Source organism: Typopeltis vanoorti, chromosome 25 (assembly GCF_054136105.1).
Source record: "Typopeltis vanoorti isolate ZY-2024b chromosome 25, IOZ_Tvanoo_1.0, whole genome shotgun sequence".
In the NCBI taxonomy this organism is placed as follows: domain Eukaryota; kingdom Metazoa; phylum Arthropoda; class Arachnida; order Uropygi; family Thelyphonidae; genus Typopeltis; species Typopeltis vanoorti.
Genome location: NC_143573.1, coordinates 17,191,825 through 17,215,632, shown reverse-complemented (window position 1 = coordinate 17,215,632; position 23,808 = coordinate 17,191,825). Strand labels below are relative to the sequence as shown.

The window sequence follows — 23,808 nt, the reverse complement described above, 5'->3', positions numbered from 1 at the left end:
CTATAGGAGCTGCCAAACGGTGTGCCACCATTTTATTAAATTACTCTGGATTTAGAGAAAGATGTTGAAAGTTTGAGTGTTGGTAGCTCAGGAGTGTTGGTAGCTTACTGCACCTTTGCAAGGAGTCGCCCGGTGGTGTACCACTTTACCCCAGTCCTGAAGATACTTTCAGGCGCAAACTTTGTTTGCACACACTTGGATACAGGATTAAACTAAATTTATTATAGTCTGACCAAGTGAAAAATAAACTTTCAATATAAACTAGTGCTAACTAACGTATGTTGAGAGAAGCCTAAGCGCAATCGGGGTTGAATATACTGGAGAAAGACAAGCATATCCAATGACAGTGATTGATTTGCCTTCTGTGAGCACAAAATATATTATTGAGATAAGCATTAAAGCACTTTAAAATCACGTGTCGCTTCAGGTTGAAGGGAAAATTCTTCTAAGAAAGACAGATGTGAATGAAATCCATTAAACAGGGAAGTTTGATTGCTACAGCTTTTACCTAAACCTTATAGCACTGTCAACGAAAGTTTTCTACAATTCTCAGGTTCAGTTATAGTTCCCTTTTCTTTAGATAGGTATAATGACAGTCCTAATCTAATCTGGAAATCCCTTAACCAGGCCTTCTGATTATTCAGTGTAATCACTTCAGATATTCCTTATCTTTAGCTTTTATAGCACCATCCTCAATTGCTTCTGTGTTACTTTTATTCAATTTCTAATCATTTTCAATAGCTTCAAGAACATTTCGCTATGATCATATATATATATAAAACTTCTCTAGATGCTTCTTACTGGCTGAATCAATCAATGTTTGGTTCAGATTTTTCCACTATAGATCACTGAAGTTTGGTTCAAATTTTCAACATCTCTTTTGCTTTAATTTAGAAGTAAACTTTCGTATATACCTCTTTCAATGTGGTACTCGTTTTTGCCCTGCTCAAAACTAAAATTTCGCTACCCATTTCAAATCTCCTACTACCTTTGTATCCTCAACTAGCCCGATGATATCGGTCAACAAAAACATAACCAATAAACCTGTCTGTATATATATTCTCTGTGAATTTATGCATATTTACGTTGAAACGTCATATTACTAGTAATGACTAGTCCATCATCATCATGCCTGTCAAGGATTTAGGACTAGAGTGGCCACTCTAGTAGAAGAGATTCGTTGAATCTCTTAAGAGGATGTCCTGGTTTTCTTTTTCCTAATGGTTTGTAATTTAAGGCTTGTTTTGGTAACCTTTCTGTTTTCATTAACGTGTTCCATTTATGTTTGTATTTTTTTAAATTTTTCTATTACTAATTCCTGGTTTAATTCTTTCATAATTTCTTCATTTCTTTTGTGATCAAATAGAATATACTTTGCAGTTTTTCTCATAAACTTAATTTCAGCTGTTATTAATCTATGTCTTTTTGTTTTATTGTCCAGATTTCACTTCCATACAATAGGATTAGTAGGGCTAATATATTGTATACGTTTAGTCTGGTTTGTTTTTGTACTAGGTTTGGTTTAAATACAGATTTATATTTAAACCTATAGACTAGTCCATTATTAGCAAAAATCCAGCAAATTCTTACAATAATTATAAGCTTCGCCTTTTTCTTAAAGGTTTCCAAAACGTTTCTTTTGGATTTGTGATTCATATCTTCATAAGTTGCTAATGATATATGACTTAAATCCAGTTAGCGTTGAGACCTATGATTGTAATACTACTAACAGTTTTTCATGTGGCAGTGAGTTCGAAGCCATCCGGTTTGATGTAGCAAGATCAAATACATAGTGCAGTGTTGTTACAGACCTGGTGAATCGGTTCCTGGTTGTTACTGACAAAGAAATGCATCACCAAATATACGATGGGAGCGAAAAGAATAATCATACTGGGGACTAATTATCCAAACATTGATTGAGTAGCAGTAGAATCTCATGAGAAGAATGAAAATGTATTTACTGAGCTGTTGCAGGACAACTTCCTCAAACAAAACTTCCAAATTTCCCGAGGAAATAATTTCAGTAAAAGAGCAATCAGGAATAAACTTACAAAGTAGTACTGTAATGATAAAACATTCGTGTTACAAATTGGTCCTCTGCTACGTTTTAAGTTGCAGACATTACCAAAAATAACGATCCGTTCTGTTTCAATTTCCATGGCAAACTGTTATGCTTTTCAGATGTGCCATATGTATACTGTTTAAGAATTGATCCAAATGCCAGACAGTAAAACGTTGTGGTAATTGATCGACAAGGCTGCTGAATGTATAACAAGTTTGGCACACTTTTTATAGTCATTTATCAGAAAACCCTTTTTTTTTTTTTTTTGCTTTGTAATGAAAAACAAATATAACTTTCGTACCACCATATTCCCGTATGTTGTAATTGTTATTTCAGCTGCTGTAAGTTATTGAAAATATCGCAAATGGAAGTTAATTTGCAAAACAATAATTAACTTCGAAAATAGTACATTCATAACGTCAATCTTTAAGTTCGAACAGATTACACTGGTCAACCAGAATCAAAATATAGGGATTTTTTTTTTTTTTTTGGAGGGGGAGAAGGACATAAATTATGAAAAATTTAACCGCCCTAGCAAGTCGGGAGAAGGGCTCAAGTTAATATGTAGTATGCCAAGATATAAAACCTAAGCTTGGCTAAGTGCTGTCCAATGATTTAATGATGAACTTAATTAAACTGAATAAGTCTTGTAACATATACAGCATGAAAATCAGCAATAAAAAGCAGAACTATGAAAATGAACAGAAACTGAAAACATAAACCGTATCCTGGGAAATCTATTGAACAAGTCAAGTATTTCAGCTATTTTGGAATAAGTTTAGTGAAGGTGGCAAAATAAATTCAGAAATGGGCAACAAAGTTAGAAAAGCTGATACGGTAGGGAGTTAACTGAATACATTTATATGGAATTTAAAAAAAAAAAAAAAAATAGAGTACTAAACTCGTAGTATACAAGGCATTGTTCAAGCCGTTTTAACTTATCTGAAGGCTAGGTTAGAAACAAAACAGTTAATCAACGAGCACAGATATGAGAATTCCGAGAAAAATTTAGTATTGAAGGATGTATTAGCAGAACTAATCTCAGTTAGTATGATCACAAACAGAATGGGAGAAGAAAGGTAAGCAAAACAATTGTTTGTTGCTAGGATGACAAGAAAAAACCCACAGGAAGACCGGGATCTAGGTGGATTGATACAGTAAAAAATTGCTTTAGAAGATAGAGTATAAAATTTGACAATATAGAGTCCTGGCAGATACAGAGTAATTTGGAAGAAAATTGTTGATAGTAAGTTAGTAATAATATAACGTTTTATGAAGTACCATCATAACAGGAATTCTGATGAGGTTTAGATTGTCTAACTGTTGCGTTCCAATGTCTAACTGCAAGATTTGCAGTTAGACATTGGAAAGTAACTTATTTTTGTCCAATACTTTAACAAAGTTTTTATGAGACCGTTTAATACGCAACAGTACAGAAATTTTCTTCAATCAATGAGAGACTCATTTTAATGTTCTCCATTTCTGGTATAAAATCTTATTGGGCAGGCGATATTTGCCTTGACGTTAACGGCATGACTTTATTCAGCTGTTCCGTAAGCAGAAATAAAAAAAGTTTTTGTAATGCCTCCCAGCATACCTAGAGGTAATGCAATTAGTGCTTATACCTATTACTTGCATCAAAACTGTTGCTATTATGCAACAGTTTTGTTGCATGATAGTAACAAGAATGTTGAGGCTTTTTTTTTTTTTTTTTGGAAGAGTCTACAAACGTCAATTTCAAGACTCAAATTTGATTAATCTATCCAAAAAGGCCATTTACTCGTATGTCAGAGTAGAAACAACTCCATATTTTGTTCCAAGCAATCCAGTACGATATCAAACGCTTCCCACCCGCGTAGAAAATCCACATATGTTAGGTAGGTAGGTTGGTTATACAAGTGGATAGCTATACCCTCTTCTAACAGCAACTACTACCACCAAAATGTTTTCAAGTTGTGGTAAATGAATTTCGTCACTTGGTGTGATATCACTACACTACTTATCGGTGGCCTTAAATCTTAAATGGCTTGAAAAAAATTTGTGTTCTCTACAGAAGGATTTTCAATTATTTAACCCTTCTTGTACCCACCGTATTGATACTAATGTAATATAGGTTTACACACACACAGAATTGAGAAATTGACACAGAAGTTGGTCTTAACATGACTCACCACCTTCAGATTTTTGATAATAACACGGTCATACTTACTGAGGGTTGGCGAGTATTTCAATGACTGAAAACAGACTCGCTCTCTCACTTGTAACGACTTCCATGTAGTGCTGTGGTTTTTCTAATTCTGTGCGAAGGGTATCTAAAGCCTGGCCTGCCAGTCCTGACTTGCTATAGTTATTGTAGAGAATTTTTTTGTTTTTTTAATTTTCTCTAAGAAGGATGCCACCAAATCTTCCTTAGATGTTCCTTTGGAGTTCTTAATTGTACCACAAAAACCTCGAATAACTCAACACCTAAGTTTGTTTACACTTCTAGGGAAGAGTTACTTTAGAGAATGCAGATAGATTTTTATTATGAGTGAGACTGTGGGTGGAAATGGGTTGAAAATTACCGTGTTTTGAAATACATAAAAGTTCAAGAGACTGTACTGGATGAAGAAAATGGATAATATTTTACTTTGGCAAAATCATTTAACAGAATATCTCATGGAAGTTGATAATAGCAAATGGGAGAAATGGATATGAGAAAGAGGAAATGAGTATCAGAAAGTATACATGGAGAAACAAATTCTGGGATAGAGAGTGGCCAGAAGCATGCTTCAGTGCTCAAAGCTGCTAATTTTCAATCTGCATATCAATGATACTGGAGAGTGGAATGAGCTGTGGTATCCAATACCAAGATTTTGCAGCTTCCTGCAAAATCTCAGTATTGGGTCTCTGTTATGTATTCTAGATTAATGAGTATGCAGATTGTGCATTAAATTTACTAACAGGGATTTGCTGTAAGTAGATCGCTCATTCAGCGATCGACTTATACACCTAGTTGTGTGGATTCTGGGGAAGGGGGGGGCATAAGAAAACGTCGAGAATGTTCATATGCAGCAGGTAACTGCAGTAACCAAGTTGTGAAATACTATATTATGAAAAACAGATTAAGGAAGAGTGGGCTACACAGTTAAGTAGATGAAAAGGGAATGATAACAGTCATGAATGTTATTAAGGGAATTTCAGATGGTGGCACAGGAAAGATTTTTGCATTGATGATAAGTAGAGAGAGAACAAGCATGAGGATTACAAAATGGACTGCCGGTGGCAGTGGTGAGTAAAATGCCAATGAGCAAGTTCAAGTAAGGACATGACAGGTAGTCTCCCATAATGAGTCCTTGGAATAACACTAGAAGTTTGAAGATAACGTCCCTGGAGCAGTGGCGGCTCGTGGCTTGAAATTGTGGGGGTGCTGCAACTTTCGAAATATACATACACACTGTAAGTACAGTGTTTGGATAAAATATCAAAATTATGGTAAAAACTAAAAAAAAAATTAAACATGAAACAATATTGTTTATTATCGATAAAAATAAAATCCATTATCATAACCCCAATAATGTTCTAAAATAAAAACTATAACAAATGTTATGTGACATAACATTTGTTATAGTTTTTATTAAAGACATAACTTATGTCTTTAATTGTAATGTCCAAATATTTAAAGAGACGGAGTAAGCACGATAAGCACTAAGAATACTCTATTACTGGCGCAAACTGCATATAAACAACAGTGGAACTGTGCGATAGACAGTGCCGCATTTCGCAAATAGTTCGCGTCTATGACGTGCATATTCTTGCGCGCGTAGCAATATGACACTGTGGTAAACACAGTGCTGCAAGCGTCCTTCGCCGTCCTAAGTGCTACAAGATGGATTTTTATACAAAATAAGAGAATTGCATAGGATCGTTGATGATAAAATTAAATATTACAAGCAAATATAAATAAATTAATAAATATTTATATATCGAGAAAAATTGGGAGTGCTGCAGTTCCGCAATGCCTATGCATGAGTGAACTCTTGGCATTTGAACACACAAAAGGGAATGCAAACTGTAAAGCAACAGGAAGAGAAAAATATAATATCACGCTTTCAATCGAAGGTGAGTTAGCCGATCTCATACGGAGGTAGCAGGGTTTTTTCTCCCTGAAACTCTGGTTTTTCATCCCGCATACAGACAAATCGGCCCTTCAGAACACACGCAATTTACAGACAAAAAAATACTAGCTGTGGTGGTGGTGGTGGTGGTGGTGGTAGTGGCCAGTAGATGGCGCTGATGATTGGTCGTAGAGGTTCGGTATAGTGGTGGAGACGGAGAGCTGTACGATAGGTTCCTCCTGTGATGAGTCTTCTGACTCCTTGGAAGTGTCACAAATAATAATAATAATATAAATAGCTGTAATTTGATGAGAAATAGATAAAGCGAGACAGAAGATGAGAAAAAATATTGAGATCTTTCACACAAGAGAAAGAAAGAAGACAAAAAGAGCTCATCAGTGCAAACTGCATAAAGTAAAGGAGTGGCAAGCAAAGGGTTTTGTGCAAATTATGTGAGTAAATAGATTGTTGTCGGGAAGCAGAAAGGATGAAGAGTACACACAGTGAATGAATTTATGGTAACAAGTATATGGGTATTGTGAATTTAGGATAGCCCTTCAAGTGACTTTCTGACTCCAACAGTACGTCCAGTAACAAGTATAAACTTTAAGTTTTTTTTTTTCCTTTTAATATCAACTCAAACAAAAGAGGCTGCAAAATCTACAGTCCAATAGTACCATGTGTGGATAAGTCATTGAGAAAAAAAGGAATCTGTTAATATGTTTATAAAAAAATAAAAGTTGTAGTCCTATAGTGGGAAAAACTGTTTCAAAGCAAGGAGCAAGGTGTGAAAAAAACAAGAAGACAAGAAATTTGTTCATTGTCCATCTTCAAAACATGTTTGAAGGCCATTTAAATAGTATCATTTAAATGGCCAATGAATGGATGATAGCCAGCAGCGGTTCATGAGTTTACAGGAGAGAATCGGTGAAAGGTAAGCCTTCAATTAATCAGACTGCCCCCTTTTAAATAGTATCATTTCAATGGCCAATGAATGGATGATAGCCAGCAGCGGTTCATGAGTTTACAACTTGAAGTAAAGTGGAGGAATAGTGGTAGCCAGTTCAGTATTCATTAAAAATACCTACTGAAGAGGCATAAGGTAGAAGTGAATATCGGTAACAAATCGATGGAGAGAATCGGTGAAAGGTAAGCCTTCAATTAATCAGACTGCCCCCTTTTAAATAGTATCAAGTCTTTATAGGGAGGATTTTGGTGCATCACCTAAAATGCAAAAACAGTATTCTCAGATGAGGTGGATTTGGCATTTATATAGTGTCGGAAAGTGGATCAGCGAGAGAGAGATGTTTTTTGGCAGCAGAGGAGGCTATGGATGTTATGTAATGCCAGTTAGGTAGAGGCAAGTCAGTCCAAGAAAAGAAAAATCTAGGTGTATATTATCAAGGGAGAAGATAGGTGAAGTGTGGTCTTGGCAGCAATTATGTTGACATGGCTATGCTCATCCCATTAATATATGGAGAGTTTAAGGCACTGATTACAGTGCTTATGGTTTAGGATATGACCATTGCAGTGACTGTCAAACAAAAAAGAGGAACAGAGTGTCCTGTCAATCAGCAAACTATGGATGCAGTTTGAAGTTAGTGAGAGTAAGCCATTTATGAATAGGCAGAAGTGCAGCATTTGCAGGAAAGAAAGGCAGCCATCCACCATAACAGGAAATTAGCAATCCAACTGCAAAGGGTGGATGGACAGCTATTTGTAATTTTTCTGCTGTCTGAGAGAAGTCGGAGTAGGCATGCAATTAACTGTTCTTCTGGATATAACTAGGGATTAGTACATTGCCTTAATCATCAATGCAAGAGCTGGATATGAAAGATGATGCTAATGGGTCAGCCTCATCTTTGGCTAGGTTACAATAGAACCATCTTGATGTAAAGAAGCATAGTTGAGCAAAAGTTGACCAAAACATTACCAAAAGGGAACTGAACAATTTTTGAGCAGAAGGAAATTGCTCAAAGTCTAGTTTGAATTTAGCATGGACCTATTACTGAAGTTCAACAGCTACAAAACACACACACATACAAAAAAAAAAAAAGTACTGTTCTGAACATAAAGAAATCGAGCTTTGATTTCGAATTTACAATAAGTCAATTTCTTCTTTGAACATCTAGGTGAACTCTGACACTCTCCAAATCTTGGTTTTCCAAGATATGGAGAGTGGTATGAGATTTTCAGTAGAACGAGGCATTTCTCATTGAATGGATGAAAATCATTTATTCCAGCAAAAATTGTTGCAGTTGTTCGTGCATTCAGCCCAAGAAAAGGATGAGAAGAAATCAGGTCATCCCATTTTGCATTAGCATAGTGACACAGGACATAAGAAAGACTAGAAAATGAAATTTGTACAAGGTCATAGAGTTATAGAGCAGGTGGCATCTACACTGCCATCTCTCCTCTTGGTCATCTCAGTTCTTCCAATATATTTATCAGCAGAACTGATTAAAAAGAGATCACATGTATTGAGAGAGAGTGATGGATGGACAAATTGTGAAAAAAAATTGCTGATATTGTAAATATCATGACATCTCTTCCACTTTGCTCCCTGAACAATGGAATCAGAGAAGAATGCCATTTTGAGTTGTGAATGTTGAACTCATGGGTTTCAGTATTTGGATTGCAAAAAATCAGCTTCAAATACATATTACAAAAAGCATTCAGACTGTTTATCAGAATTTGGAGAGTGATAAAGATAACAAATGAATCCAACTAAATACAGCAAGGAAATTTTGAGGTAGATAAAAAAAAAAAAAAAAAAAAGGGGGGAGGGGGTGTTAAGGTTTAGATTCACATTCATTTTCTGATAATGGATATCAGATCTGACAGAACAAGCTCTATCCCTGTGGCAGAAGGAATCATATAGGGTGTAGTTTATAAAGTTAAAGTGAACAATTGAGGTTCTGTTAATAATAAGTCAGGTCTAGATGTCTAATTAGTGGTGCACACGTTTTATAATGAAGTTGACAACAACAAGTGCTAATGCATATGGTCGTTTTTGTTGTTCCATATTATTTTTACAATTGGAATTTTGTGGCTTTTATATGGCTTGCTGGTTAGAGGTTTTTTTTTTTAATGAGATATTTTATGGTTTGAGTGTTAAAATTATTTCAGATAACTTGCAATTGTTCAGTGTTGGGAAGGTGGAAATTTCACTACATACCATTGTACCTGGACTCCCTCAAGGCATAATATAGCAGAGTAAGTGGCAGTCAGATTATTTGTCAGTTCATTTAGAGGCCTCCGTAACTCAGTTGGTACAGGAGAAGCCCTTTAGTCGAAAAAACTGGTTTGATTCCTTTCCATGACATGAGGAACCTTTATCTGGTCTCTTTCGACTAAAGTGAGTTAGCCAGTCTCATATGGAGGTAAAGAGCTTTTCACAAAGAAACTAATTTTTCGTCCCTAAGAACAGGCAAACCGGCCCGTGAACACAAACACACGGATCTACAATTAATTAAATATGTATTTAATCCTTCACTAGGAGGGCTCAACCAGTCCTAAGAGATGGTTGAGGAACAGGGGGAACCCCTTATGAATAAATAAACTATCAAGATTGGTCCCAAAAATGTTATGTAGCAGCCAGCCTGTGGAGCCACTTTCATGCTGTACCCCTTACTTGAGGGTGTTTTGCATGTCCTTGATGCTATCACAAGCACACCATGGAAAATGGAGCTGGAGAACCCAAAATCCTTCTCTGGGGACAAAACATAGCAACTGTCACTTTTAGGCCTCCAATAAGCATGGTGATTGCATTTTGGTAGGCAATGAAAGTAAGCTACCATCTGGAAGCATAGTTGGGCATTTCCTCTAACTAGAAAAGATATGCTTTTTTTCGGCAGCTGTACTTCGTAAGGTTGAGAAAGTCCCATTTGTGGAAATAGGTCACACAGTAGGACTGCATGGAAAAGGCTGTTACACGTCACTAGCCTTTCAGCAGCTGAAAGCATATCACACATCTGTGAATCACAGCCCTAACTATTGCACTATTATTTTTGTTAATGAATTACTATAATTAAACAATTATCAACAATGAATGAACTTATAATTCCAATTTAACTAAACATTTTAACCCTTACAGTCTAGCATGTTATCCAATTTTATGCTTTTTTTTTTTTTTTTTTTTTAATGTGAATTCCATTCATGAAATGATGTAAGAAACCTATCATAAATGAGTACTGTGGGTGGGCTAAGGGTAATATAATCTGGGAAACCTTACTTTACAGACCAAACATGGAACTTCTCAAGAAACTTCAGGTTTCTAATACCAAGCAATCAAATTCATTAAAACATTTGCAAACATCCATGTTTATAGTGTCAAACCTACAGTCTGTTGGTGTGAATCCACTAACTGAACCAAACCTTCATACTTAAGAAGATTAAAATTTCTGCTCTAATTGTATAGAAAATATGTATACCAGAATAAATGCACTTAAGAATACAGCATTAGTATTTAATCAGCATAATCCATGCAATAACAAGAATCATCACGTGGCTAAGCTCTTTATACTGACCAGAACATATATACCTTTCCTTGAATACATCAGAATACAATCTGATTATCATTCATAATCATTTATCACTCTTCTCTCATCTCAGCAACACACTTAAAATTCTACATCCCACACTCAAATCCTGTGCTACCTTATTCACAATTCCTTTTCAGAATTCATTCAACCACTACAGGCAAATCTGCATTTGCACTCCAGCCTCGTTCATTCTTCCTATTGTCTCCGTTCTCAAAGGGAGCCTCAGTCAGTATCAGTGATGCTCTTTGAAAGACATCAGTTCAAATCCCTCTCTAAGATACAAGAATCTTTATAAGGTATTTTGAAATAGTGAATTAACCTGTCTCATATGGAAGTGGAAGGGTTTTCATTCTGCAAAACAAATTGGCCATAAGGACACACATGATTAAGAGACATAATACACTGGCTTCGTAGCCTGAGTTGTGTCAGCCCTATTTCAAAAAAACCTATTTCACACAAACCACCTACAGTTTTAACACCCTCCAAAATAATCTTCATATTATTATACTCTCTCTTTGTCCCCTCACTATACCATTTTCTATTCTCTTTTCCAGCTGGCATGGTTGGCCAAGTGGTTAGTGTATCTGCTCTCCAGCCAAGAGGCTGTGGGTTCGAATCCAGCCAGCGACAAGGATGTCTGTGATTGTCCTACTAACCATTTACCATCAGTACGATTTCTGATGTCTTTGTGTCATAAAAATCAAAAATAACTAACTATTCTTTTTTCCAACCATCTACTGCTATCATTTCTGTTTCACTGGCATTTTCTTTCTTCCACTTGCAACAGCTGATCTCTTCTTTAAATTCCCCATCTGAAATATATTTGACAAACTGTGCTTAAATTATATGTAGGATATTAAACACTACTCTTCTGAAAATTTAAATACAGCATTAAAAAATGAGCACATATCCATATAAAATAAGCTTCAAATACGTAAAAGAAATAGGTCGAAATGTAAAGGAAAAAAAATTGATCAATAAGAACACAGAAAGTTACAATTGAAATTCACGGTATAATGCATTATACAATTCTTAAAATTTAACACTTCATAAATTCTAAACTTACAACACTAAATATTTAATTGCAAAGGAGTACTGAAAGAAGGAGTTGTAAATTGGTTTACTTTCTGTGTACTATCTATTGGATATTTCTTTATGAAAACATTCTGAATAGTAGAGCTGCATTACTTTAGTAATGCAGTAGCAATTTAGAGGCTTCTCTCTCAAAGTGAAATCTAATATTCTTATCATATTTCATGCCAAGAAATTTTAATCTTGTTCTTTTAATAATCCTCACCAGTTTTCTATCTCAGATCAGTCAGTGAATTATTAAACGTAGAATATTTAAACACTTTCAGCTATATCAAGCATATCAGACAAATTTTTCAAGGCTAGATTAAGAAGGCTTCCTTTACAGTACACTAAGTTTAAAAACTATGGAGAAAATTATCACTTTTTTTTTTAATACAGTACAAAGGGCTGCTCTATTTTTTTTTTTTTTATGTGATATTAATACCATGGTTAGGTTAAGGATTATTTTAAAATTTATTTTATACTTAATCAAGAAACCCTGTGCTAAAGATCAAACATTGCACTTTTTTCGAAGCTACTGAAGGCCTCCAAATAAATAAAGAGGTGATCTCACACCTGCAATGAAATTCATCTCCCATCTAAAGAGAATCACAAACATCCATGCCTGGAAGGATTGAAACCCGTAGTCTGTTGAACAGGTACATTAATTACTCGACTAAGCTATGGCACTTTACAATTTGGATTACACCCAGATTCACTGACTATACTGAAGAAGCGACACTAGCAAGGAAGTAGGTCCCCAAAACTAGTTCAGACTTACATGATTATTAGGAAGGGCCCATCCATATAACAGAACAAATTTTGCTATCTTCAAGGAGACTAATTTTACTAAAAGGCCCTTAACTGCTGGTTAAAAGTGCCTTTCAGTAAATATCTGAATGACTGCTATTTTTAAAGTTGAAAATATCAAATTCATTTCAGAATATGACCAAACCTTATATCTGAAAGACATGGAAAGCATACAAAAGATTTTTATTTATTAAATTTAACAGTAACTACAGGTTTAAGATAACAGGTAATAGCAAGAACAACAATTTACCTCTTTTTGTAATGGGATAAAGATGAATCATCAGCACTTGTTGCACCAAGACTAAACAATTCTCTGCAAATCAAAATGTGAAGTTTTAGCTGACCTGGTTGGCCGAGTAGTTATCATATCCACTCTCCAGCCAAAAGATTGCGTGTTCGAATTCTGCCACGGGCATGGATGTTTGTGATGGTCTGTGAAAATAGTGATGGTGGTGGTGGGCAGTAGATGGCATTGGTGTACATGATGAGGTTCAGTGTAGTTGGCGGATTGAAAGATGGAGAATAGGTGCCCTCCCTCGATGAGTCTTTGGACTCCTTGGAGGTGTCATGTAATAATAATAATTTATACAAGGCTGAAGTTCAGAGTTCCTTCATTCTCCTTCAGGATTAATGTATATTCACCGACTCCTTATGATGAATCAGTGATACACATTCACCGACTCATCATACTGCTAAACAAACGTTTTGCTTTAAACTGGCCTGTTTGGCTAAATGGACAGCAACTTTGCTGTTAGTTCAAATCTCACTAGGACATGGATGTTTATCTGAGTAGAAGACAATTTCTGTTGCTCATCATGATACCAGCTGCTTATTGGGTACCTGAAGTAGATTGAAGTATCATAAGTCTCAAGAGAGCCATAAGGTGGCAAAAGTGCAGTGAAAGTGGCAATTAGCCAATGAGGCCTTGAAATATTCCATAGTTATATAGCCATCAAGAGAAAGAATGATTTTGAGAGGATGATATTAGTAAGTGAAAAAGGTAGAATGAATACAGTTGAAAGATTCCATGAATAATTTAAATAAGTATTTCACTTTTGCACATCTTGAGTGTAGTAAGAATGGAGATGGGAATGATGGTAAGCAAGCAGGAGATATATGAAGCATTAAGTAAATGTTATCTTCATTAGTAGTCCATGCAGTTAGCCGAGTGGTTATACACTTTGCAACCATATGCCTAGGAAAGGAGTGTCCTGGGTTCGATTCTCGTCACTGTGGAGCTTAAGGATCTCTCTCAGACATAGCCAAGTTAGCCGGTCTTGGGCGTGGACAGCAGGGTTTTCCTCCCCAGTTTTTCCTCCTGCAAGCAGGCAAACCGGTCCTGTGAACACACACACTAATTACAGTCAGGAATACTTAAGCCCCAGCCATAGGCCTGATTAGTCAGCTATGCCAGTTCTGAGCTCAGATAAAATTTGGGGGAAATTGAAATGGTGCCACCCCCCAATAAAAGGGGGCCTCACAGCCGTTATATCATCATACGCTAAATAAATCTTCATTGGTAACCATAATAACATTACTGTGTGTTTTGAGGGAATGTGCCAGCAAGTTAACAGCCTTGATATCCTTGTTTAACAGACTTGGGCAATGAACTACTCCAAAGAATCTCAAAGGAGTAGAAGGAATGCAAAACCTTCAAAGCCTCACTGTTGCACTTCAAAGGAAATGATAACAGCAAGACTTTGAATTTCAAGCCAATATGTGGTTAAAGTGTTAGAGAGATTAGTGTGTGGTGGGATCCTCCAGAATTGAATAGATATACTGCAGCAGTTTCTTTGATAGTCAGCATGAATTTGCTAAAGGGAGATCACGTTTTAGCAATCCACCTATGGATTACTACAAAGTGACAAATACACTAGACAAGTAAGATGCATGCAGTGGTATCTTTAGATTTAGAACACACAATTTAGATTAGCACATGAAAATTTTGGTAATTAAATTAGAACAAGTATGGTTGAAAAACAGACTGTGTTGAATGGGAGATTGGCTATCTGATAGGCATCAGTAAGGTGGGAGGGAGGAGGGTGACGAACAATGCCTGAAAGAGACAAATTGCCCTAAAATTTTGTTTTGGGGCCACTGCTATTTAACTTTTTAAGTTAATGTAAGTTAATACCGGGAAAGGTTGAAATGGGATATGCAGTTGTTTCAAAATGGTAAAAAGTTGGGAGGGAACTATGATGAATAGAGCAAATGCGTGTCTTCACAGGTGGATATGAACAGAATGTGAGTGGGGATGCCACTTCACTATTGCAATGTAAGGCTTTAAAATTTGGAAAGCAATGAGATACATAACCTTACAGAAGGCATAGGAAATAAGGTATCTGAGGATGACAGTGGAGAAGAAACACATTGCTTTTAGAAACAGATTGCTAATTCTGAGAACTAAAACAGATTATGGCAATGATGTGGAGGAAAGTGACATGCAGGATTAAGAAGGTTATGGATTCCTTACATAAGGCATTGATTGGATGTGCATGGATTACTGTATGCATTGGTCTCATAGTTTTCAAGGGGATATAGATGTACCAAAAAAAGGTCAGGAAATTATTGACTAGGATGGTTTCTTGTCTCTGAAATGTTGGATAGGAAAAAAGGGTGAGGAAATGCAATTTGCTGAACCTCAGATTCCTAGAGAAAAAGAGGTTACGACAGACATAAGGTGGCAAGGAGATTTTCATAGAGATGGAAAGAGATACACACACACCTGTCTCTCTCTCTCTCCATCTCAATGGAGAGAAACAGGTGTGTGTGTGTGTGTGTGTGTGTGTGTGTGTGTGTGTGTGTGTGTGTGTGTGTGTGTGTGTGTGTGGAGCGGGGACAAGAAGTCATTTCTGGAAGCTGTATAAGGAGAATGAGAGAAAGGGAATGAAGAGCAGATTTTTTGCATGGAGAGTGGAATGCATTCCTGAGTGTGTATTGAATGTGGAAGCAGTGAATGAGTTTAAGGTACAGTAACAATAAAAAGGAATGATAATGGGAAAAGAAATTCCATCAATCAGTCTTAAGCATAGTATTGGTTTAGCAACAGATAATTACTGGACTAAAGCACATTGAACTGTCATCATTTTGAATTACTTTGCTAATGAGAGTGATCTAAATGGCAGTTGGTAGCATATACACTCGCCAACCAACAGACTGCAAGATGTATGCAACAAACTTGCATTACTCACACTATTCACTTGTGGCACCTCTGTAAAAATTCTATGAATATAACAAAAATGAAAGTTATAAATGTATTTTGTTAAATTTCAAGCTGTTTTTGGAGAGTTTCTTGTAAGACCTATAAAATCATTCTGCCCAATCCATCAATGAAAAAAATTATTCTAAGATCTTAGCTGAATTAATTTTACTTATTGATATTCAGAGTCCTAGCAAAAATTTAAACAACAAATCACATGATAATCACAATAATTAACTTTGATGAAATGAAAATGAAAGATACTGAAATTGTGCAGCGTACATATGGCAACACTGTTCTCTGGATAGGAAGCATTTAACAAAATATGGGATTCAGAATATGAGGAGTAATTGTTATTTAAATTACCCTATTTTTAATGGCTAATGATTTAAACTAATAATAGTTTTTTTTTTTATTAGCTCAATGGAATTTAATAAAATTCCATTAAAATTCCTTTAATAAAATGATTAAAGTTTTCACTTTAATAATTTTACTTATTTGATATTTCGAGTCCTAGCAAAAATTTAAATGACAAATCACACAATAACCACAGTAATTAACTTTGATGAAATGAAAGTAGTGAAATGAAAATGAAAGATACTGAAATTATGTAGTATGGTATTCAGGATCTCTATTAAAATTTGCCAAACCATTTCAATTTTAAGATTGATTGGATTATTTGTAAGTGCAAGATTAGGTTGTTTGGAATAACTGCCCAAGAAACTAAAGTTAGTCTGTTAATTGCTTGTGTTCTTCTGACCTGTTTGTCAGTTATGTGGAATGAAAAACCCAACTTTCTGAGAAGGAAAAACCTTTCATATCTATATGTGACTTGTTGACTCACTTCAAAAAAAAAAAAAAAAAAAAAAAAAAAAAATATATATATATATATATATATATATATATATATATATACTGGGTGTTCGGGATAAATTTGACATATTTATAATTAATTATATTTTTCCGTAAGTTACATGTATTAACACACACTTCTCTTCATTTAAAAGTTTGGACCCTTCTTCATTCATATACAAGATGTCAGAAAGGATGGATAGCTGGAACCCACCTGAATCATGGAAGAGAATAACTTGTATCATGATGATTCGTGCCCGCCATCAAAATAAGGATATTACGACTGCTGCCCAATGCTCCCTGAATACAGTAAAAACAATCAGGCATGAACTAGAGACTTGCAATGGTGACTACGAGGATGTAGCAAGAAGAAAGATCCCTAGCAGACGATCTGATTGCGTTCGTACAGCAGAATTCCTCGCAAATCTGCAGGAACAGGTGTTGAAGAACCCTGGCATTGGAATTCGGGCTTTGTTCGTGGAGTTGCTAACTGTAGTCAAGCCCTGGATAACAAGGGTAGCCAATGGTAGGCCGTATGTATGGCAGCAGGATTCGGCCCCTTGCCACACCTCTGGCAAAAGTCAAAAATGGTTGTCTGAAAATTTCTACGACTTCACCAGTCCAAATGTTTGGCCTCCAAACTCCCCAGACCTTAACCCCATGGATTATTTTGTATGGGGCGCAGTTGAAAAAGACACCAATCGCACTTCCAGTAATACAAAAGCCCAGTTAATGGATAAAATTAAAACAGTTTTTGCGGCCCTTCCCAGGGAGACTGTAGCATCAGCTTGTTCGAGGTTCCGAAGCAGAATTGAAGCTGTGATCGATGCTAATGGTGGTTATTTTGAGTAAATCTTGTTGATAGTATTGTAATTAACTCTGCCTGTAATGTTTTTTGTCAATTCATTAAATTTAATAGATACAAAGAAGATTTTCTTTTTCCTTACGAAACTGTCAAATTTATCCCGAACACCCTGTATATATATATATATATATTTATTTTTTTTTCATATCCAATCAAAATTTGAACCCAGTTTTTCCCAACCATCAAAATTAGACAAGGCAAACTTATTTCTAGCATGTATAAGCCAAAAATAGAATCTCAGTTTAATGATATATATTAAATGATATGATATATAAAAATTTAATGATGTATAAACTTTCAAAATAAATCTGAAGTTTTAAATTTTGATTATGATGAATTATTAGCTTTGAAGCAATGATCAGATTTCTAGAAAGGTGCCACAACTCAAAGCTATTTGAATATATATACAAGGGGGGGGGGAATGTCTCTTGAAAGTTCTGATAAACACCTAAAAGAAAAATTAATTAATTTTATGTCTTCTCATATAACCTAAAAAAACAAAAAAAAGACATTTTCTGAAACAACATTTTCATATGAAAAAAAAAAAAAAAAATTATGAAAAATTTTTATATGAAAAAACATTTTTGTTTCAGGTGTTCATCAGAACTTTCCAGACCCCCCCCCCCCCCGTAACTATCAGAGACATCATGATAGTTTTCACTAAAATACAAATATCAATATTTGAAAACTGTAAACAACAAAATTCCAAACTATATCATATGTAAACAATTATAGGTATACGATGTTATGAAGTCCATTGTGGCTGGGATATGCTTCAGCGCAGTAATTATTAAAAAATATTAATATCCACTGAACAAGTAAATGATTATGATTATCAATGGAAAGATTTGTCATTTCTGAAACTAAATTGAAAATTGGATTTTATAGCCGGCCTGGTTGGCCAAGTAGTTAGCATGTCTGCTCTCCAGCCAAAATGCTGTGGATTCAAATCCCGCTGCGGGCATGGATGTTTGTAATTGTCTGTTAAAATATTAGTGGTGATGGTGGGTGGTAGATGCCATTGGTATAGATGATGACAGTAGTTGCAGTTGGTGGAGATAGAGAGTTGGAGTAGATACTCCACCTCAATGAGTCTTTGGACTCCCTGGAGCTGTGATGTAATAATAATAATAATAATATACATGGACTATTTTTATCACCAAAACAACACCTGAAACAATAATTTTTTCTTTATCTTATGACACTTGGTATAAGGATTGCCAGTAAAAATTGTGAAGGTTTTTTTTTTTTTTTTTTCAAAGAGACTGTTTTAATGTCAAAATCAAAAACTCAAAATTATGCCTACAAGTTCATATGCTAAAATCAACCCTAGGTTCAATTATGGTAATAAATGATGTTACTATAGCAAAAGGCACTTTTTTGGGATTGTCTGCATTAACATAGGGCAGGAAGAAGAGTATTATTAATGACAGCTGAAGAATTTCGACTAACAAAAACAGAAGTTAAGGACGATTGTAGATCTGATGGAAATGCTTCATTTGAGGCTGTCTATTGTGAGATATAGACCAATAGGACAAAATATATTGTTGGTTGCTGCTATAGATCTGGGGGTCCAGAAGAAAATGTGGACAACATGTATCAGTAAATGAACACAATGAGTGCAGGCCGAGCAATTATCATGGGAGACTTAAGGTGATCATCAGAAGCTCTATCTATAACTACAGTAGTAACTGTACTTCCAATCAAGGAACATGACCATGCAGTCTTGTCCTGGGAGGTTGTTCAACATGTGGAAATATTGAACAACTAAATCAGTAATTTCAGTCAAGAAAGTGTTTATGCAGAACTACAAAGCTTAGAGGCTACTTGAAGCCTCCATGCACTAATGACATTCATGAAATGAATGTCATTAGTGCATGATTGTTTCATCGAGGCAGTATCAGAGTGAATACCCAAGATTAGGAGGATAAACCAAGTAAGGATTATGTGGATAACTAGCAATATAAAGCAGAAGCTACAAAAAAAAAAAAAAAAGCACTGTAAGAGGATTATAAACAATGAGGTGATCAGCACAAGCAAGAAGGGTGACTAATATAGCAAGGAAAACTAAATCAGATTTCAAGAAAAAATTAGCTGAGCTGGCCTAAGAAAATCCAAAAGAGTTTTTTTGCTACACAGTAAGAGAAAGAACGATTATGGAAAGATAACTTTACTCAGTGCTGATGGTAAGAAAGTGACAGAAGCAGAAGAAAGTTCAGTTGCTAAATGATAACTTTGCAACTGAACAAAGTTATTTCAGAGGTACTCAGCATATTGAAAAATATCAATGTGAATTCAGCAGTGGGCCTGGACAGTATGTGTCCTTGTGTGCTATGAGAATATGCAAGTGAACTGGCAGTGCCTCTGACAAAGTGGTTTAATCTAAATTTCAGCTCTGGCAAGGTTCCAAGGCAATGAAAAGAGGGTAAGATATTCCATTACATAAAGGTGGATCAAAGACAGAAGTAACAAATTACAGACCAAGTAGTAGTGGTGGTTAAAGTATTGGAAAAGTTGGTTAAAAGTAAAATTCAGAAATAGGTGTATAGAAATATGATATTTATAGGGGCAGCATGGCTTCGCAAAAGGAAGGTCCTGCCCCACTAATTGATTCACATATTATAATAAGGTGACAGCAGAATTGGATAAAGGAAATGGCTACACCATGATACTGCTAGACTTGGCAAAGACATTTGAGAGAATACAATATGGAAAACTGTTACATAAGTTGCAGCAAATAGGAATGGATGTCAGGCTGGTTGCATGGATTGGGGGGGGGGGGAATAGGATAGAGACATTCCATTCCACTCCACCATAATTGATCAATTATGATGGGGTGGAATCTAGCGGAGTGCTCGAGGGCTCTGTACTAGGACACTACTCTTTAATTTGAATATTAATGATATAGCAGAAGATTTGAAGAGGGACGTTCAGTTGTTTGCTGATGATGCAAAACTAGGAAGGGCAATAGTTGATAAAGGTGATATAGATATCTTACGAGATGATTTAAATAAATTGGCAGTGTAGGTAAAGGACAATGGTTGTCGATTCAATGTTGTAAAATGTAAGGTAATGCACTTTGGGATGAAAAGATTACACATTTCATATCATATTCATGGTACTATTTTACAGGAAGTTGATGAAACTAGGGATCTGGAGGTGATGGCGGATAGGGATTTGAAATTCTGAGGACATATTGCAAGAGATGGCAAAATAGCTCAGAGGATTAATTGGATGTTGAAGAGGACATTGGCAAGTAAAGATAGGGAGGTTATTATTCCGCTTTATAAAGCTATGATTTGATCATTGGTTAACTACTGTGCACAGATTTGGTCATCTGCATTTTTGGGGATCGGGAAGTTGAGGAGAGGATTCAGATGAGTAACCAAGCTGGTGACAGGTCTGTGGAATGTTCCCTATGAGGACCGATTGAGAGTGTGTGGGTGGGTTTCCGAGTTTAGCTGACAGGCAAAGGAGAGGAGATGTGATAGATACTTATAAGTTACTAAAAGGATACTATAAGATTGACACAAGGAATTGTTCAATACATAGGGAGGGGAAAGGAAGGGGGGTCACACTTGGAAGCTGTCTAAGAGTGTAGTTGGCAAGGGTGTGTGGACTAGGTTATTTTCTCAAAGCGGTGAATGAATGGAATAGGTTGCTAGAGGCAGTTGCGAGTGCCCCAACAGTGAATAAGTTTAAGAAGATGTATGATAGGTATTGTGTTAATAAAGAGAGTGGGTCTCCCATGATGAGTCATTTGACTCCATGGAGTTCACGCACGCACACCTGCCCCCCCACACACACACACTCACGTCATAGAAAATGCATCACCTGCTGTAACAATGTTTTCTTGGTAATTAAATCTGAATGTCTATTTGAAAAGGGATACTAACAATAATTGTCACAAATAATGAAGAAGGTAATATAGCATTTTTATTTTTAATTAATATTTGACTCTTTTTAGTACAAGATGTAACAATTAGGAAATGACAACAAACTCAACAAATTTGCAAATATTTTAGAATGGGGTGGACAGTGATATTTTCACTGGAAAAACAAATATTGGTATCAAAATTTAGTCAGCTACACAGTTTCACTAACATTCAAAACTAACTGTTTAGTTTCGTGGGTCCTCCTCTTGCCTTTATTACAGCTTGGCATCAGCAGAATTCACAAAATCCACCTAGATGCAACTGTCAATTCATGGATTACATACCCTTATAATGGCTTCTTGGAGATCCCGAAATGTTTCTGGCTTCTCGTGTTTTTTAGTCTCCATTTTTACTACAAATTCTCAATGGGGTTGAGATCTGGGCTGTTTCCTGGCCATAGTAGTCACTGAATCTAGTGTTCATTGAGCCACTTATTAACCTGCAGCAAAAATTATCTTTTTAAGTACTAAACTCAATTCATATGGTTTAATGCTATAATTAGCATTACTACACTTTTTGCCCTATGAGGAGTGGGGCAGAGTCATCCCGAAAGATGCAGTTCGTCGTTATGGTAAAGTGGTCTCTGATAGTATTCAATTCTAAAATTTTCTGTTACACTTGTGCATTCACTGAAACTGTTGTGAAATGCAAGTGACCAACACTATAGCATGACATGCAGCCCCAGATTAGGAGTCCATTTGGCATGCTCTGTGCACCAATTTAACCAAGCAAATCTCAAATATTTGGTTATCAAAGGCTTCATTTTAGGGTGCCAGGCTATCAGTCACTGTCAAAAGAATCTTCTCCTGATGGTTATAAAGCTTGCTACAACTTCTTTCTTCCCAGTCCTCAGGATGACACAAGGCACTTTTTGAGGCAGAGCCACTTTAGAACTCGATCTTGACATGGTGTAGACAGTGGTTTTCTTCCTGTCTCCCCCCCCCTTCTTCCTTTCAGCAGATATGGTTTCCTTCATTTTCAACAGCAGCCAACTAGTAGATTGACAACAGGAGACACCCCTTTAGCTATTTTATGAAAGGAACAGCCTTATCTCTATTCAAAGCTTGAATCGCACTTTTTCTGTGAGGTGTTAAATGCACATAACTAGCCATAGCATTACTGCAGTTACAGTAAAGCACAAAAACTAGCTCTTGCTATTTATAACATAAAAAAATTCAGAAACAATGGCAGCAACTATTGCATTATTCAGAATGCCTATGGGAATGGTAGATGATGCAATATGATGAAATATCTAATGATAAACCAATGAAAATGACCATATAACCTAAAAACTATATTTATGTAAGGTGATACAGTTCTATGAATGTGTGTGTGTGTGTGTGTGTGTGTGTGTGTGTGTGTGTGTGTGTGTGTGTGTGTGTGTGTGTGTGTGTGTGTGTGTGTGTGTGTGTGTGTTCTTCAATGGTCCTAACATTGAAGTTCTTAAGCACCCATGATCTTCCAACTATACTTGGACTTTGCAACTGCAACCATAAGGTGGATAAGGTAGTTAGGCCCCATATTTCCCATATATATATATATATATATATATCTTGCTTTCTGGCTTATGTACTTGAGGTCCCCCCCCCCTTCCCTTTACAGATAAAACAAACCAGAACTCAGATGACCCAACAAATTTTAACAGAAATCCTAAATACCAAATTTCATTCAATTCTAACTATCTTAACTAACACAAAATTATTAATAATTAATTAACAATACTTGAATAAATAATAATTTGAATAAATAATAATCTGTATACAACCAACTGTAACAAAATAGGAGACCAATGTGATTATTTCAGGAAAGGAAATACTTGGTGTATAAGGATGCCAGATTAAAAGAATTTTGAGATGATTAAACGTTGATCTAACTCATTATATAAGAGGAAGATTGATCACTCAAAAAAAATGAATACACTTTATAACTAACTAACATTCCATTTGAATTATTCTCCATCAGTGGCAATTCAAGAGTCAAAATGCTGATGGCACAAGTATTTAGATACTGGAAGTTAATAAATTTGAATGGTCTCAATGTTCTATTTCTAACAGACTTTGATCTGGGGAAAAAAAAAAAGAGTACTTTAAAAGAAGGTATTATTTCCTATTCTGTGGATGGATGATACAAAACTGCCCTAGCTGGGCAAGTGGACAGCATTCACACTTTACAAATAAAACTACAGAATCCCACTGTGGCTGATGTGAAACCATCACCTTATGTGAGATGCCTGAAGTAGCTTGAAAATGATCACATTCAGTTTCTAGAGCAGCTTCTAGGTTGCTGATTACTCAGTCCATCTATAGTAGTATCACAGGTTTATATATATAAGAATTGCAATTGTTTCTTCAATAAGTGATGGTACTGTGGTAC

At 35.8% G+C, this 23,808-nt stretch overlaps 1 protein-coding gene across 1 annotated transcript in view; it reads right to left on the bottom strand.

The window, feature by feature from the left end:
- LOC150092575 (dual specificity protein phosphatase CDC14C-like) overlaps window positions 1-23,808 on the bottom strand; it is a 301,512-nt gene that overhangs the window by 270,205 nt on the left and 7,499 nt on the right. The gene's annotated exons all lie outside the window — the stretch shown is intronic.